The sequence below is a fragment of the Notolabrus celidotus genome, chromosome 5, assembly GCF_009762535.1.
Source record: "Notolabrus celidotus isolate fNotCel1 chromosome 5, fNotCel1.pri, whole genome shotgun sequence".
NCBI lineage: Eukaryota > Metazoa > Chordata > Actinopteri > Labriformes > Labridae > Notolabrus > Notolabrus celidotus.
The window spans coordinates 4,978,326-4,985,215 of NC_048276.1; the positions used below are offsets into that span (position 1 = coordinate 4,978,326).

The following is a 6,890-nucleotide window of genomic DNA, read 5'->3' on the forward strand; positions in this document are numbered from 1 at the left end:
GCGCTATCCACTGTACCACCATGCAGCACAATTTCAGGTAAAATATGACACCAAACTGTATGTGTATTTTATTTATTTATTTGTTAGGGACAGATACAGTAAAAAAAAACTCCCATCCCATGCAAGTATCATAGTGTTTGTAGTGAGTGCTCATTTGCAACACCCATCCCTAGAAGGCCTTTTAAGAGAATAAAATATTAAGACTGTAAGTTAAAACAAAAAAAGAAAATGTATGTTAAGTTCAGCTACAATTAAACACACATTTGGCAATGAAAAAACAAACAGGGGGTTAGACAGAGTCCTGAGGAAATGCTATATTCAAATTCATGCTAGTTTTGGTCTGATTAAGATAGCATTTCTTAATCAGTGACATGGAACTCCCATTGTCTAATAAGGCCAACACCTGTACCCCATTAACAGTAACTGGATGAAATGAGGCATCTTCTGAGCGCATGGCACCTGGATCTCTACACACCTCTCTGTGGGGAACTTAGCAGTAACCAGACAGTTTAGGCGTTTTGAGAGGGCAGTCCAAGGCCTTAGTAGTAACAAGTAATTTCCCCACAACTGGTACTAGCCTGCTGCCCATATCTACTAACCCCCCCAGTCCCCTGACTGGCACTAGCCAGCTGTCCACCTCTGCTGACCCCCACATTCCCCTGAGTCCCATAGTTACTAAACCTCTGACCTTCTTGCCTGCTGTCCCCGAGTTCTCTGTTTGGCCGGCGCTGTTGGGACTGTGACTACCAACCCTAGCTTTAAACGTGGTGAAGTTTGTAACGAGTTCCAGGATTTGACTCCTTTTAGAGAAAGCTGTTTGAGTTAATGTTCTGCAGAATGAAACTTTACAGTCACCACTTAAAGCTGCTCTGCTGCAGCTCTGGGGTCTGCAGAGTCCATTTAAGCATTCGAACACAGATTTTACATGGAAATCAATAAAATTACTAAAACTTAAAACTTTATATTTACTTAAAATGCGACAGTGGTGACAGCTTTGATTTTTTCAAGTGTAATGTTTGGCTTTGTGTTTCTTTATTGTGGAATAGGTCAGAGGATGAAGTAGAAAACTGGGAGGAGAGATTGTGGAATGAAATATGACTCAGGGCAGAGGGCAGGAACTGAACCCTGACCGCCTGCTTTCAGGACAATAGCCTCTGTATGAGCGTGTGATTTAATGGCTACACCAAACTGACACTCCTTTTTTTATGTTTGTTTGTTATCTTGTTCAACTGTTATACATTTTCTGAGCCATAGGACAGTGCAGTTGAGGTTAGACAGAAAGTATGGAGAGGAGAAGGTGGGATGATAAACCCCAAAGAGCTGGGTCTAACCTGGAGAGGACATGGGGGCTGTCCCATTTTGCACTCTTGATCCCACTCACACGCTTGGTGTGGGCGCTCATGTGCTTAGCGTCAGTGCACAAGTACGTCCTAATGCTCCAACAATCAAAAGTGCAGTGCGCTAACTTGAGCGATATAAGCCCAAGTATAAATCCCACAATGCATCATGTTAGCGAAGTTTATTATCAAGAGCCACAAGATTGCTGCTGGATGACATGTCAGTAATGACATTTGAATGTAAGAAAGATGCAAATGTTGTAACTTAATATTATATTCCTATCATAAAAATATGATGGTATAACTGTATGTTTGCAGTCTTCATTATGCCGGTCCACGTCAATAAATAACTGTATTATTTATTCTATAGAGGAACCACAGAAGAAACATTTCTATTTATCAACTTGAGAGTAAAGAATGACCTTTTGACCTTTGTACTGAGTAGTTTTATCCTTTGTCTTTTCTTTTAATCCGATTGTGTCCACTTAAATATCACTACTTTCATCTTAACATGCAAAGATATCATTAACAATAATTTTGAGTATTTTATTACAGCCACATTTTACAGTTGATGCATTAACAGCAAAACACCACGATGATCAAAGTATGAATTTTGGTCTCTACGTCTAAATCTTACCATTAATCTCTGGTGGCTCCTCTTATGAAATCACTTAAGTAGAGCGCCAAATAACGCCGGCACAATCAGCTTCATCATGCGATAAATGATTTTCAAATGGCACCTTAATTTAATCGCATTCTTTTAATGCACCTGCACTTTTTTTTATTTTACATCTGACGTGTGGGGGACAGTATTTTGCCTCCATGTATGCTCATGCGTGGACTTGGAAGTGACAATAAACTGATTCTGAGCTTCATTTTTTTGTCTCACGCAGTCTTATCGTCTCTGCACGATTAAATGAGGGTCAGTTTAGTATGCTCCAATTGCTTTTAAAGATCCCTGCATACTTGACCACTTAATACGTGCTTAAACACTATATGCAAATGTTTTTAATTTGCTTTTACTCTGCAAAACGTCACCAGAGCATGTGTGTATCCAAGCGTTCTCAGGTTAGTGTGGAGAAATGGGACTCTATCAACTCAGATGTTTTCTTTTTCCCACCTTTTGACTCTTTAAGCATCACGAGTCATCATTTAGGAGGACACTTCTCAGTTGAGTCAGTGTATAGCACCACTACTCAGGTTAGTCCAAGCCATCCTCCTCACAGCATCCTCTTCCAGCTCCTTGAGGTGATCCCCTTTAGAAAAACCTCTCCAGCAAGGCAGCCCAGTGAGGAGCAGCTGAGGACAGCTCAGTGATGATGAAGACCCTGGGCGCTGGACGCAGGCCGGCAGTGAGTCAATGACCTCTCTTTTTTTTTTCCATGACATGCTGTCATCAATCAATAAAAGGGATGTCATTTCTCCTTCCCAGTATAATCCTACAGCTGTTTTACTGTCAGTGTGTGACTCATGGGGTCAATGTCTTGGCTATACCTGTCACCACACCATATATGATGACCTGAGACGACTTCACGGAGCAGGGGAGAATTAGCTGGTAAATTATACGCCTGAGGGTTCTGACAGGTTTCTCTTCAGCCGTGTTCAGTGTGTTGAGAAGTTCAGTTTCACAGGTGACACATTTCAGAAGCAGTTTAATTAAACACCTCGTCTCTGCCTGGCTCTTTATCTGTAATTATCTGACTGTGTGATTTAATTAACCCCACACACCTGTTAGGTAAAAGGTGATAGTTAGCTCTATTCAACGACTTTAACTTCATATAAAATGCTGAATATGTTCAGCTGGATGGAAACCAGTTTGAGTCGTACGTCAAAAGTCATACATGTCACTTTTTCTTCTTCTAACAGAGCAGCTGGTCCCAGATCAGTAATCCTCCTTGGGGGGCAGAGGGGCAGCTGTGATTCGCTCTGCTGGCTCGTGGCTTAAGTCAAAAAGCCATCACAACTTGACGTCACGGACCTGTTACACAAGAGTCAGATAAACTCCTCGTATGAGATAAATTAAAGGATGACACAAGATTTACAAAGAGCATTCAAGTATATGCTGCTGCTGGGGGACGGTTAGGTGACACAAGAGATCAGTTCAATGCACTGAAGGAAATAATAACAAGTGTTTCAAGATATAAAGACTTAACTGTGTGGCAACAGCAGGCGAGGGAGGAGGTTGAATTTATATCAGTTTGGAGCCAGGAGATTTAATTATGTGATTTTTTATTTTCAAGTGTTTCTCTTATTTATATTTTGCACTGTGTTGTGTCTTGTTTATTTTATCAATCTAAATTGTTGTTCTTTTTAAACTCTGGGTGACCTTGAGTGCTTTTAAAGGTGCCTATAAATAAAACATTATCATTATTACTTTTAGAATCAATGTATTTATCTTTGTCAATGTTTGCTCTTTATTAAAGTAGTGCATCAAATTGACTTCTGAAAAAAAAAATAGAATTATTTGCTTTTTATTTTAAAATCAATGTAAAGGTATTTTCACTTTTGATATTTTATATTTGTATGTATTATTTGCACTGTATTGTGTCTTGTTTATGTTATCAGTCTAATTTGTTTTTCTTTCTAATCTCTGCTTTGTAAGGTAACATTGAGTGCTTAAATAAATAAAATGTGTTATGATTATTTATTTATTTGGATTTTTGTATTCATTTGTGTTGATTTTTGCAATTCTTTAAATTGGTGCATTAAATTAACTTAAAAATATACAAATATTTAATGTTGTCTTTTTTTATTTTCCAGTTAATGTGAAGGCATTCTCACTTTTATTATACATGTTATATATGATAAATTAAATGTATTATTATCTATTTATTTATTTAGATTTGTATATTAATTTGTGTTGATTCTTGCAATTTTTCAAATTGGTGCATTAAATTAACTTAAAAATATACAAATATTTAATGTTGTCTTTTTTTATTTTCCAGTTAATGTGAAGGCATTCTCACTGTTATTATACATGTTTTATATATAATAAATAAAATGTATTATTACCTATTTATTTATTTAGATGTATGTATTAATTTGTGTTGATTTTTGCAATTTTTCAAATTAGTGCTTTAAATTGACTTAAAAAAAAATTCAATCAATGTTATGGCATTTTCACTTTTATGACATTTTATTTTGTATGTATTATTTGCACTGTATTGTTTCTCGTTATTTTATCAGTCTAATTTGTTTTTCTTTTTAATCTCTGCTTTGTCAGGTAACATTGAGTGCTTTCAAGGGTGCGTATTAATAAAATGTATTATAATTATTTATTTATTTATTAATTTGTGTTTATTTTTGCAATTGATTAACTTAGTGCATTAAATTAACTTTATATATATATATTCATAATTATTTGTTTTTTATTTTACAATCAATGTAATGGCATTCTCACATTTATGATATATTTTATATATTATGTATTATTATTTATTTATTAGTATTTAATTTATGATTTGTGTTGTTTTTACAATTTATTAAATTAGTGCATTAAAGTGACTTAGAAATATAAATATATCTAACTATTTGTGTTTCATTTTCAAATCAATGTAACTGCTTTTTCACTTATATGATATTTTTTATATTCAACATTTTTATGGCAGTGTTTGACTTGTTGTAATTGTGTCTCAGTGACCGTCACAGTCTTATATCTTAAATATAAGAGTAATGCATGTGTATACAAAGTGCTTCCATATTATCTCAGTGTAAAGAAGACATGTTTAAGCTTCTTAAAATCACTTTATTTGCACAATAACAGACATGTATTCAACAGGAACAAGCCGTATAGTAAGTTCCAAGTTCCAACACTTCAGTCTAACCCTCTGTTTGCAGTGATAACAGTCATGATAATAAAATCTGACTGATTTCAAGGACATTCATTCGTCTTTCATTGCCACTGAGAAAGTGTTCCTGAAGTAGGCCACCCGTAATGAATTCTTGACACTCTGCAGCAGAAACAAACAAACTGGGGCTACTTCCAGCAGGCCAGTCCTGTTGTGCCATGTCGCCTCTTGATGTAGGTTAACAGAGGAAACTAAATTTATCTCTGACCCAACTTCTTACCACTGAGTGCTGACAACTAGAGCTAACCCTCCAGCTTGGAAGACGCTCTCGTCAAGTGGACTCGATCTGAAGGGAGCTGCGGGCAGAGGAGAGGAGAAAAACAACCGTTAATTAAATTCAGAGTCTGACGAAGAGCAGAAGTTAAAAGAAGAGGAGGATAATATCATTGTAGTGTCATAAACTGCTCTCAGAAACAGAGCTGTGTTATATGATTTCAGTTTCTGCAGGACACTTGAGCTGTCACTGTTGATTTGAAATACATTTCATAAACAGGTTCACTGATTCAATAAAGAAAGGCTCTATTCTTCTCTAAGGTATGCTTTTGCAGAGATGCACCCAATATTTAATCACAGTTAACCTCAAGGAAAAATACACAGAGCTCATCAATAAAATAAAGGGATATCCGACGGGGTGAAACACACGGTCAAAGCAGCTCTCCTACAGGACGACCATCACAGGGTAAAACGTAACATGTGAGTGCATCTTACTCCAGCCCGAGTCAAAAAGCCATTTTACAGCACAAATTGATTACATGATCAATAAAATGACTCATTTGCATAGTGTTAGTCTGCTGAGTCTGCAGGTAGATCTGCATCTATCAGATCTAAGACCACCTCCTGAATACGGTGACCTTCTTTAAGTTGGTGAGAGCTAAATGTGCATCTTACTGCTGTAACCCGGCAGCAGGTCTCTTTCTACTTTATTTAAGTCTGGTAATGAATACATGTTTATTGATTATAATCACTTGTATTCAATCGAGGTCTACTTCTTAACAAGGCACCATTATGAGGAGTTAATGGGCTGGAGCTAATAGCTTTTTTAGAGCTGAATTAACTGATGCTTTATAGATTAGTCATAAGCTATTGATATGGGCTACATTTATGGCTCTACATTGTGGGAACAGGTAGCTGAGTGGGATCTCTGTCTGAATAAAAATCTTCAAATCACAGGAAAATTAACATAATGAATCATTAACATCAACACTCAGAGTGGAGACATTAAACGTGAGTCTTCTGTAATCAGTAGGAAAGCATCTCCAGCAGGTTAAAGCCACTGCCTGTGGCAATGACCTGCTGACATCCATGGATATGTTATATATATCCATCAAAATCCCCTGAAAAAAGAATACACATGCATGGCTTATAATCATAGACTGTATAACAAATGGACGTAGTATCCGTGACGTCACACTTCTGTTTCTGAAGAGCTGTTTTGATGCCAATCATTGGGGGCAGACATATTGCTGCTGTTGAGTGATTGTGACGTAAAGAGGCGGGCTTTGAGCCTCCTAGCCAACAGCTACAGTTTTCCCACCTGTCAAACAAGTCAGCTGTGCCTCTCATTGGAAGACTCGTATTCTCAATATCTTTGAAATTACCACGTTATGAAAAAATTCACCCCCCGTACAGGGTGAGCCGATTTAGAAATGAGCTATTCACCCCCGTACAGTGTTTGCTGATAGAGAAATTAGCTACTCAGACCTAA

At 36.9% G+C, this 6,890-nt stretch overlaps 1 long non-coding RNA gene across 1 annotated transcript in view; it reads right to left on the reverse strand.

The window, feature by feature from the left end:
* Positions 1 to 5,061: 5,061 nt before the first annotated feature.
* LOC117812537 overlaps positions 5,062 to 6,890 on the reverse strand; it is a 6,081-nt gene continuing 4,252 nt past the window's right edge. Inside the window, exon 2 of the long non-coding RNA XR_004631235.1 lies at positions 5,062 to 5,481. This is a non-coding gene — a long non-coding RNA (uncharacterized LOC117812537). The remainder of the gene's footprint in view (positions 5,482 to 6,890) is intronic.